The sequence below is a fragment of the Bos javanicus genome, chromosome 7, assembly GCF_032452875.1.
Source record: "Bos javanicus breed banteng chromosome 7, ARS-OSU_banteng_1.0, whole genome shotgun sequence".
Classification (NCBI taxonomy): domain Eukaryota; kingdom Metazoa; phylum Chordata; class Mammalia; order Artiodactyla; family Bovidae; genus Bos; species Bos javanicus.
This window is the reverse complement of record NC_083874.1, coordinates 49,046,223-49,057,916: the sequence shown is the minus strand read 5'-3', so window position 1 is coordinate 49,057,916 and position 11,694 is coordinate 49,046,223. Positions and strand designations below refer to the sequence as shown.

The 11,694-nt window shown below is 42.2% G+C and overlaps 1 non-coding gene across 1 annotated transcript; it reads right to left on the bottom strand.

The window, feature by feature from the left end:
- Positions 1–10,895: 10,895 nt before the first annotated feature.
- On the bottom strand, positions 10,896–11,030 carry LOC133252222 (small Cajal body-specific RNA 11). Its single transcript, XR_009737847.1, has one exon. It is a non-coding gene; the product is annotated as a small Cajal body-specific RNA 11 (non-coding RNA).
- Between the last annotated feature and the right edge of the window lie 664 nt (positions 11,031–11,694).

Here is an 11,694-nt window from a genome sequence, read left to right as displayed (position 1 = left end):
GGCCCTTCCCACCCCCAGAAGACCAAGTCTAGCCCAGGGCCAAGTCCAGAGAAGTGAGGAGAGGGCAGGGTCTTTCTCAGTATTTATGTAGGGAAATGCTGCATGGCCAAGGGGTGAAAAATCAACAGCTCTTCTCATTTGTCCCTCACTGGCAGGGCTGCAGGAGCCACTAACCCAATGAGGGGCCAGGGAGGAGGGATTCAGCCCAAAGCTTGCAAGGGAAACCCCGCCCTGCCCCGCCCTGCCAACTCTTCTTCCCTCCCAGGCTGACAGAGGAGCTGAAACCTTTCCCTACTCAGGAGGTTTCTACCCTCTATAAGTCAGACTTCTTTCTCTTCCTGCTTGAGGGCTCATTAATTGGAATTTTGTAGCCCAGAGAAGACAAGTTTCCTTGTCTCTGCAGAATTAACTCTGCTAATTCTGAAGACAGGTCACCTCTCCCTCAAAGTTATGGGGTTCTCACTCATTAATGAGACCCCACTCCTTACCTTGCCTCCCTCCTCAGGGTGTTAACAATTATAGAGGAACTCTATCTGGAGCTCTCTCCCACTTGTTCTACCCAAGTAATCAAGTGTACCATTCTTGCCTCCTCCCTTGGTGACTGTTAAGTGGTGTGGGACCCAGGAGCAGACACCTCTGCAACAGTCCCTTTTACCATATTCTACCAGAATAAGTGCAAGTAAATTTCCTTCATTCCTAGTAGGTCTGCTACCCACTCCAGTGTTCTTGCCTGGAGAATCACAGGGATAGAGGAGCCTGGTGGGCTGCCGTCTATGTGGTCACACAGAGTCAGACACGACTGAAGTGACTTAGCAGCAGCAGTAGGTCTGCAATTTTGTATTTGTTAGAACTCCAGTTTGTTATTGTTGTTCAGTCACTAAGTTGTGTCCAACTCTTTGAGACCCCATGGACTGCAGTTCACCAGACTTCCCTGTCCTTCACCATCTCCTGGAGCTTCCTCAAACTCATGTCCATTGAGTCAGTGATGCCATCCAACCATCTCATCCTCTGTTGTCCCCTTCTCCTCCTGCCTTCAGTCTTTCCCAGCATCAGGGTCTTTTCTAATGAGTTGACTCTTCCCATCTTGTGGCCAAAGTATTGCACTTTCAGCTTTAGCATCAGTCCTTCCAATGGATATTCAGTGTTGATTTCTTTAGACGGGAACGGCTACCCACTCCAGTATTCTGGCCTGGAGAATTCCAGTATAGTCCATGGGCTCACAAAGAGTCGGGCACGACTGAGTGACTCTCACTCACTTCACTTCCTTTAGGATTGACTGGTGTGATCTCTTTGCAGTCCAAGGGCACAAGAGTCTTCCAGTTTGTTAACTGCCTGTATATGTAAGAATCAACCTTTGGGCCACCCAGGGCTATATTTGAAAAGACAGATGCCTTTCTTTCTGATACCACTTTGTTGCCTTCATAAGCTCAGCCTTAGGCAGGAATCTGTCTTTAAGATTCACTTTGCATTCTTAGTACTAAAGAAGATGCCTTGATGAATGAATAAATGAGTGAAGAAATAAATGAATGAAAGAACTTGTGACCCCTAGGAGAACCCGAGGCATTATTAGGTAGGGCTGGGTACTGCAGTGAAGGGATGGAGATCTTCCTTGCTTGGTGAAACTCTTTCCTGAGGCTGAGGAAGGCAGGCTAAAGGGATGCAGAGAAGTACGAACAGGAAGTTACTGTCCTGACTCAGTACTCTGTGACCATAATCCAAATCACTTCACCGCACCCTGGACTGGATTTGGATGAGAAAGGGAGGTCAGAAATCACCCACCAAAAATAGAAAGATCCCCCATCAAAGGAGTTCCGGGGGCCAAGACGTCCCAGAGCCTTTTTAGTGCGGTGTACTCGAAGTATGAACTGGGATTAGCGTCAGCCTGCAAACTGACAAGATAAGTACAGAAATGAGAATGTTTAGAGATTTTTGTAGCAATTCGACAGAGTGATTTTATATATGTTGAAATCTAATAATAAGAAATTTGGGCTTCTATTCTGTCTTTTTTTCTATTTCATTTCTCTAGGAGGATGAGTGTGAATATCTCAAATGCAAAATGTCCTTAATGCACTAAAGCTCTGGCTCTTAACCCAGCATGTTCTGTTCTTTTGCTTGCTTGTAGGATTCTCTCCTTGGGGAAAAGAGATGTCCCACACTGGGTCACTTGGGAAAAGCTCACCAAATTTGCCTCAGTGGGCTCTTCTCTGTTTTTTACCTTTCCCAATCAAGAATCTAATGTTCATACCTGACACTGATATAATATTGTAAGTCAATGATACTTAAAAAAAAAAAAATCTATTGTGTAACTGTCACTTAAGACAGTGAGGTTGGTTTCCATGCCACTGTCTATGTGGTCAGAACAGGGGTCACATTAGACCTGAGGAATCCCACATTCCCCTTGAAAGAGTTTTAGGAGTGATTCCACATTCACTTCCTGCGTATGAGTAACTGAATCTTATTCTTCTGTGCTCCCCATAGCACTTGGCATTTCGTTGGTACTCTATAAGGATATTCTTTAATTTTCTAGGAAGGAAGGTGGTGGTGAGCCTTTTGTGTGTAAACTTTGTGCTTGTCCCTGCTCACATTTTCTGAAGATCGTATGATTTCTCTAAGTGGAATTCCTAAATGGAATGTTTCAGAAAGGTTAAAGAAAGGTCTTTCCTTCAGGTATTAGGAACTTTGGACATTGGCCACTAACTTGTTATGTGACCTTGGGCAAGCCATTTACTATCACGTGAACTTAGTTACTTCGTCTGTAAAATGGGGCAGTTGGGAAGATGTTGAATGTTGAATGACCTCTAAGGATTTTACCAGCTCTCTTCCATGCTATTATCCTAGTTTTAAGATTTACGAGATTTATTAATCTTGGAGGTGATTTTACGCCAGAGATGGGAAAGTCTTGTCTTCTGTGTCAACATGGTACTCTTATACATCTTTAAATCCTTCAGTTGGCCAGCTAGATAACACTGTAAGATAGATACCTAGAGGGCAACCAATGTCTTCTTCAGAGTCCTTTGGGACCCTGTCTACATAAGACCTCTGTGCTAGACTGAGCAATAGTCATTCACTGTGGTAGAAGGTCTCCTGGAAGGAGAGAAAGCCAGAGGTAGATACTCCACACTGAAGTCTACTTGCAGCCAAGTCTACTTACAGCCAACCTGTGCATCCATTTCCTTAAACTCAGCTTTATTATCTCATTAGGCTTTTGGTGTTTCTTTTTTTTTTTATGTGAACCATTTAAAAAATCTTTATTGAACTTGTTACAACATTGCTTCTACTTCCCCTACCAGGGATTAAACCCATACCCCGTGCATTGAAAGGCAAAGTCTTAACCACTGGACCATCAGGGAAGTCCCTCATTAGTTTTTTTTTTTTTTTTCTCCCTTTTTTAATATTTTATTTATGTATTTTTGCCTGCGCTGGGTCTTTGTTGCTTTGCATGGGCTTTCCTCTAGTTGCAGGGAGTGGGGGCTACTCTCTGTTGCAGCACATGGGCTTCCCATTGCAGTGGCTTCTCTTGTTGTGGAGCACAGGCTCTAGGCACTCAAGCTTCAGCAGTTGTAGCTCTTGGGCTCAGTAGTTGTGGCACACGAGCTTAGTTGCTCTGTGGCATGTGGAATCTTCCTGGACCCAGGATCAAACCTGTATCCCTTGCACTGGCAGGTGAATTCTTACCTCCTGAGCCACCAGGGAAGTACCCTCATTAGCTTTTAAATGATGATTCAATTCTTGGTTTCTCTCTTAGGAATGGAAATCAGGAACTGAAAAAGTGGAAAAAGTGACAGATTTTATTTTCTTGGGCTCCAAAATCACTGTGGATGGTGACAGCAGCTACGAAATTAAAAGAAACTTGCTCCTTGGAAGGAAAACTCTGACAAACCTAGACAGTGTATTAAAAAGCAGAAACATCACTTTGCCAAAAAAGGTCCATATAGTCAAAGCTGTGGTTTTTCCAGTAGTCATGTACAGATGTGGGAGTTTGACCATAAAGAAGGCTAGGTTCCAAAGAATTGATGTTTTTAAACTGACGTGTTGGAGAAGACCCTTGAGAGTCCCTTGGACAGCAAGAAGATCAAACCAGTCAATCTTAAAGGAAATCAACCCTGAACATTCAATAGCAGGACTGATGCTGAAGCTCTAATACTTTGGCCACCTGATGCAAAGAGCCAACTCATTGGAAAACACCCGGAGGCTGGGGAAAATTGAGGGCAAGAGAAGAAGAGGTGACAGAGGATGAGATGATCGGATGGCATCACTGACTCAATGGACATGAGTTTGAGCAAAGTCTGGAAGATAGTGAAGGACAGGGAAGCCTGGTGTGCTGCAGTCCATGGGGTCTCAAAGAGTCCGACACAACTTAGTGACTGAACAACAATGACCAGACAAACATGATAGTGGTATCTCTGAACTAGTGGTGTGCTGGTAGATATTCAGCAGCCAGTTTCAGCGTGACAGGAGCCATGATTGGTAGTGTTTGCTGATTTGCATGGAATACATACTCCTACCATGGCCGATTTCAAACTGCCAATGTGGACTTAGAAAGAGATGAATAGTTGCACATTGTTATATAGTTATTTTTATCATAGGTATAATAGATGTAAATAACCTTACCGGTATAGATAATAGTGAAGCCTAGTAAAATAACTAGGAAATGATAAATTTTGAGTACTTATCTTTGTCTTTGTTTTTTTGGCTGTGCAATGTGACTTATGGAATTTTACTTCCCTGACCAGGGATCAAACCCTGGGCCCCAGCAGTGAGAGCACTGAGTCCTAATCACCAGACTACCAGTGAATTCCCCTTTTTCCCTTTGCTTTTACTATAATTTATTTATAAATTAATTATAAACAATTAATTTGTTTTTGTTATATATAATATATAAGTAAGTAAGTGTTAGTCGCCCAGTTGTGCCCAATTCTTTGCGACCCCATGGACTGCAGCCCACCAGGCTCCTCTGTCCATAAGATTTTCCAGGCAAGGATACTGGAGTGGGTTGCCATTTCCTTCTCCAGGGGATCTTCCCAACCCAGGGATCGAACCCAGATCTCCTGCACTGCAGGCAGATTCTTTACTGACTGAGCTACAAAGGAAGCCCTATAATATATAATTTATTTATAAATATATATTATTATATAAATAATTTTATAAATAAATTAATCAGTCGTGTCTGACTCCTTGCCACTCCATGGACTGTACAGTCCATGGAATTCTCCAAGCCAGAATACTGATGTTGGTAGCCTTTCCCTTCTCCAGGGGATCTTCCCAGTCCAGGGATCAAGCCCAGGTCTCCCACCTTACAGGCGGATTCTTTACCAGCTGAGCCACAAGGAAAGCCCATTTATTTATAAGCTTAACTGTAAGTTTATATACTTTAACTTTAATAACAACTGTGTTTAACAAGCAGTTTGCAAAATTCTGGTCTGTGTTGTTGTTTAATCACTAAGTCGTGTCTGACTCTTTATGACCCCATGGACTGTAGCCCTCCAGGTTCCTCTGTCCATGGTATTTCCCAGGCAAGAATACTGGAGTGGGTTTCCATTTCCTTCTCCAGGGGCTCTTCCCCAACCAGGGATTGAAACTGCATCTTCTGCATTGACTGGTGAGTTCATTACCATTGAGTCTCCAGGGAAGCCCATATCTGACTATACTGTAGAACATCAAGTGGTAAGTGGGATGCAATTAGTAAATGCACTGTATTCCACTGGAATGGTATTCATAGAGCTAGAGAGGAGTAGGACAGGATAATCCTGAAGGCCCCTTCCACCTCACGTTCCAGGATATTGAGATTCCAGGAGTCTCAGGGGAGCACTGGGGGCAGTAATCAATGAGGAGTAAACCAGAGTCACCCTTGCTGTGCCCAGCTTTCAGGAAATCTAGAGACTATTTATAGAGCCACAGAGTGTCTAAGCTAGAGGGCCCCATTTTTACAAGGATATAACTGAGGCCCAGAGAAAGAGAGAGAATTTACTCAGGGTTACAGAGTGAATTGGAGCAAAGAGAGCTTGAGGGTACCATCCTGGATTGCCCAGGATTGAGGTGTTTGCAATGGTGTGGGACTTTCAATGCTTAAACCAGAACAATCGTGGGTAAACCAGGACGGTTGTTCACCCTTTGGTGACTATAGTATGTATCCTAAATTAATGCTTTCTCTTAATGTGCTTTCTCACTAAACTCCCCAAATCCCTAGTTCCCCCTCATTTCTTTTCCGGGCTCCTTTGCCAGGACTCTGAGATTAGAGGGGCTGTTTAGACTGTGGAGCAAGTTGTGGGGTGTATGTGTGGGAGTTGAGTGAGAGGGTGGAGGTGGTTGGAGAATACCAGAAGAGAAAGAGATAGGATTTCTGACTTTTAACACTCTTCTGCTAATTAGATAAGGGGCGGAGGTGGGGGTGTGGAGAGAATGAGCCTCCATGCATATTCTTCTGAGCAGTGACACTGAGCAGATCTCAGGAATTTTTAATCTCTGATCTCCACCCCTTCTCTCTGGAAGCTTGTCTCTTCCCACCCCCTGGTGACTCCCAGTCCAAATGCCACAGCTGCTTGACCCTCCCTTTTAGCTCCTGATCCCCCAGTTTAGCCTCAATGACTTGCAAAGTTCCTCAACAATATGCCCAGGGAAGGAAGAAGAGAATATTTCAGTTTTCCCTTTGAGATCTCGGGTTCCAGGTGTGGGGAAGAAAACAGGCCTTCCTGTGTGGAAAATGGGAGCAGTTGCTGGAACACATGGGCCCGTGAGGGCTGGGACATGTGAGAGAGGATAAATCTGCAAGCCATTACTGGATGTTTCTAGCCTGAAGATGTATTTCTTTCATCACTTGGGAAGCTCCTTAGGACTTAGCATTGTCAATCCCAACCATATAGGAATCTCTTCAAGGATAGTAGCACATTCTCCTGTCAAACTGAGGTGCCCAGATGGCAGAAGCTGCATCACCTCAGTTCAGTTCAGTCGCTCAGTTGTGTCTGACTCTCTGTGACCCCATGGACTGCAGCATACGAGGCTTCCCAGGCACCAACTCCCAGAGCTTACTCAAACTCACTGAGTCAGTAATGCCATCCAACCATCTCATCCTTTGCCGTCCCCTTCTCCTCTCGCCTTCAATCTTTTCTAGAATATGGGTCTTTTCCAATGAGTCAATTCTTCGCATCAGGTGGCCAAAGTATTGGAGTTTCAACTTCAGCATCAGTCCTTCCAATGAATATTCAGGACTGATTTCCTTTAGGATGGACTGGTTGGAACTCCTTGCAGGCCAAGGGACTCTCAAGAGTCTTCTCCAACACCACAGTTTAAAATAATCAGTTCTTCGGCACTCAGCTTTCTGTGTAGTCCAACTCTCACATCCATATATGACTACTGGAAAACCATAGCTTTGACTAGACAGACATTTGTTGGTAAAGTAACGTCTCTGCTTTTTAATATGCTGTCTAGTTTGGTCATAGCTTTTCTTCCAAGGAGCAAGTATCTTTTAATTTCATGGCTGCAGTCACCATCTGCAGTGATTAGCCTGAAAAGATTTGAAATTGGAGGGGCTCATCCTAGGAGAGATTTCAGTTTATTATATCTTGTATTATCTCACTGTTCAAAATGCCCATCTCTGGACATTGGATAAAACACAGAAATTCCCAGTTAATGTTTCTTGATTGATTGTTGGGGAAGAAAGTATGGAGATGATTGGGGGATTTTATTAGTTTTCTGAGAATATACATCCATCTGTTTATTCTAAAGATAACTGCCTACTTAGTTCTGGCTAATATTCCACAGTTATGGTCTAAGATGAATTATCATTACTTGTTTTTTATCCTGGGGGAGCTCTTAGTTTGGTCTGAGAGAGAGGGGTTTAAACAATTCATACTAATACAGTGAGATAAAGTACTCTGGAAAGGTTTGCGGGGAGTAGGGATAATCAGTTAATGCCATAGACAAGGACTTCTGATAGAGACCTGCCATCTGGTGGCAATGAATGGTATAACATGGCTTTGCTGCTCTGATGAGGGATCAATTCAGTTCAGTTCAGTTCAGCTGCTCAGTCGTGTCCGATTCTTTGCGATCCCATGAATTGCAGCACGCCAGGCCTCCCTGTCCATCACCAACTCCCGGAGTTCACTCAAACTCACGTTCATTGAATCGGTGATATAGGACCTCAATTTCAACCTTTACTGAGCACCTGCTTAATGGGTAGCCAGCCCAATGGTTGGCAGTGTGAGGCATATACATATGCATATTGTTTCTAAGATGACATTGGTCTTTAAAAAATTTGCAGTGTGCTTGTTGATATAAAGTATAATTGAAAATGTTGTCACTCAAATAGCATTTTTATACATGTATAACACTTGATATACACACATGAACAAATGTACTTTAAATAATATATGTGATTAATACTTGTTACCAAAAAGATAAACAAAATGGAAATATGTAATGTAAAAAATGAGAGTCTCTCCGTCCCACTTCCTGTGAGTAACCATTATCAACAGTTTAGTATGGATTCTTTTCTCTGCATATACAATGTTTATAAATACATACAAATTTAAAAATAGAATTGTGCTATAATTCCTCAATTTGGTTTTTAAGCCTTTTTAATGTTTATTTATTTGGCTGCACCAGATCTTAGTTGCAGCATGTGAGATCTTCATCTTCATTGTGTCAGGCGGGATCTTTGCTTGCGGCATGTGCAATCTAGTTCCCTGACCAGGGATTGAATCCAGGCCCCCTGCCTTGGGAGTGCAGAGTCTTAACCACTGGACCATCAGAGAAGTCCTGGTTTTTAAACTTTTACGTCATGGACCTTTTTCTGTGATACTACATATCAATCTAACTTGTTTTCCCTTAATTTTTATATTAAATCAAAAATTAAGCATGTTATAATGAGTAAATACTCTATAAGGTTTGTTAAGAAAAGCAGTGAAAGTGAAGTCTGACTCTTTGCGACCCCGTGAACTGTAGCCTATCAGGCTCTTGTGTCCATGGGATTCTCCAGGCAAGAATACAGGAGTAGGTTGCCATTTCCTTCTCCAGTGGATCTTCCCGACCCAGGGATCGAATGCGGGTCTCCCGCATTGCGGGCAGATGCTTTACCCTCTGAGCCACCATACCCCCATTGTCCTCTCAAAGAGCTACAACTTTCAATTCTTTTATCTGGTGCTATTAGCATTATCTCCATATTTCTAAAACAAACCTATTTGTGTCCTATTTATTGATTATTTTTCGGTTTTAAGTATTATTTGTTGTCTTCCCACCATGGATGATGAGAATTGGCCTCTGTTAACTTTTTGCACTTATCAAATCCAAATGCATCTTTCTCATCTTTTCTTACCCCATGGACTACTGTAGTCCACCAGGCGCCTCTGTCCATGGAATTCTCCAAGCAAGAATATTGGAGTGGGTTGCCATTTCCTTCTCCAGGAGATCTTCCTGACCCAGGAATTGAACCTGGGTCTCCTACATTGCAAGCAGTTTCTTTACTGACTGAGTCATCAGGGAAGCCCTCATCTTTTCTAGTTTAGTTAAATTGACTTAGGTCAGTATTGAGTTATTTACATTGTGATCATGTATACTATTTAGAGGAGAGTCATGTAACAAATCAGGCTTGCTGTTCTTTCTCTATATGTCTTTTTATTTTCCCTGGAATTAACAATACCATTTTTTGTTGTTGTTTGCTTAGTTTTCTATGTAGTTGTCAGCACTTTAGGCCCAAATTCTGCCCTTAGCTAAAAGACCTCTTGTTTAGCTCCTGGACTTGCTCCAATCTGGCTTAGTTACTTCTCTATATATTGCATAGCTATCACCTTAGTGTCTTCTTTCACCATCAGGATGAAGGTTCAGTATATTTCTTCACTTTGTTGCACATCTTGTTTCTTAAATTTTGTGTCTTTCTACTTTTGTTTATTCCCTCATTTTGGTGGATAACATTTTGGTAGCTTCCTGAGAAAGGGTCATAGGAAGCAAATTTTTTGAGAACCCACATACCTGAAGAATCTACTCTCACTTGATTGATATTTAAAATCTTTAAACTACTATTTTGGTAGAGTTTAGAATTATAGATTGGAAATATTTTCCTATAGAATGTTGAGGTAATTGTTCTAATGTCTTCTAGTTTTCAGTGTTGCTGTTGAGAAATCTTGTCTTGGATGCTAGTCTTTTGTAGCTTACCTGTTCTTCTCCCCTCCCCTAACCCTTTAGAAGCTTTTAGAAACGCTTTGTTTAGCCCCAGCACAGTGAAATTTCCCAATGATGTGGCTTTGGTTTAGAACTTTTTAGTTTCTCGTGTTTAGTACCCCTGGACTCTTTCAGTCTATAAAAATATCTCTGTGGCCTGATAAACTTTCTGCATCTGGGGTGGACTGAGTAAGATTGATTCCTGCAGTTGCTTAGCAGAGACCATCTTCCAGCAGGTGACCTCATGTCCTCCTGCCCAACTCGGGAAGTAGAACCAAGGACAAATCAAGGCAAATAACGAAAGGACCATTCTTAAATACTTGAAAGTATTGAAAAATGGAGTAGATAAAATATTTTGGTATTAACATTATAGTGAACAATGCTTATATCTAAATGTTTACAAACTTCTCTTAACTTTTTCTTTCACCCTCACCTTCCCATTGAAACTGCTTTGGATTACCAGTGATCTCCATATTGTCAAATCCAGATTGATGTAGATGATGTAGATGATTCAGTCTCCAACTTGTAACTTCTTTTTCTTGCAGCTTCCAGGACTTCAGAGATGATTGGTTTTCCTTTTACCTCTGGTTGCTCTGTTTCCATCTGCTTGTTACTCATCATTTCTCTGACCTACTAATGTTGGAAAGTCTTGAGGCTCCTTCCTCAGACATTCTCTATTTTTTATCTGTATTTACTCCCACATGGTGACCATCCCAAAATTATATCTTTTTTTTTTTTCTTAAATTATCCCCTTTTGCCTTCAAGAGTTAGCCCTATTCTTAGGGCAGACCTCCTGAGAGGGAGATTGATGCATGTCCTGCCAGACTCCAGAGTTAAATCTTTATACCTCACCTAAGTTATATGTTTATAGCAGACCTCATCTAAGCTCTAAACTTTTTTTTTTAGCTCCAAACTTACAAAAAAAATTTTGTTTATTTATTTTTGTCTGTGTCAGGTCTTTGTTGCAGCACTGCCATGTGAGGGCTTCTCTCTAGTTGGGGCTCTCTCTGTGGGCTCCAGAGAGCATACAGTTTGTGGCATGTGGGCTCTCTAGCTGAGATATGTGGGCTCAGTCGTTGTGGTGCATGGGTTAGTTGCCTCGAGTCATGTGGGATGTTAGTTCCCTGACCAGGGATTGAAACCCCACATTGGAAAGCAGATTCTTAACCACTGGACCACCAGGGAAGTCCCTTTAAACTTGTATATCCAACTGCCTACTGGACATCCCCCTGGCTATCGAGCAGGCATTTCAAATGTGACATGTCCAAAACAGAGCTTCCTGTTCTCTTCCTCCTCACTCTCAATCTGATCCTCTAACAAGTCTTCCCATCTCGGTAAATGGCAACTCTATCCTTCAGTAGTTAAGGGCAATTCTAGACTCTTTTTCCTCACACCCAACATCTACCCTGATAGCAAATCTCAGCACTAACAGGCTAGATATTTTACATGCTAATCTTTATTGTCTGTTTCCTCTAACAGAATGTAAACATCATGAAAACAGAATTTTGTCTATTTTAGTCATGGTTGTATCCTCAGGGCCTA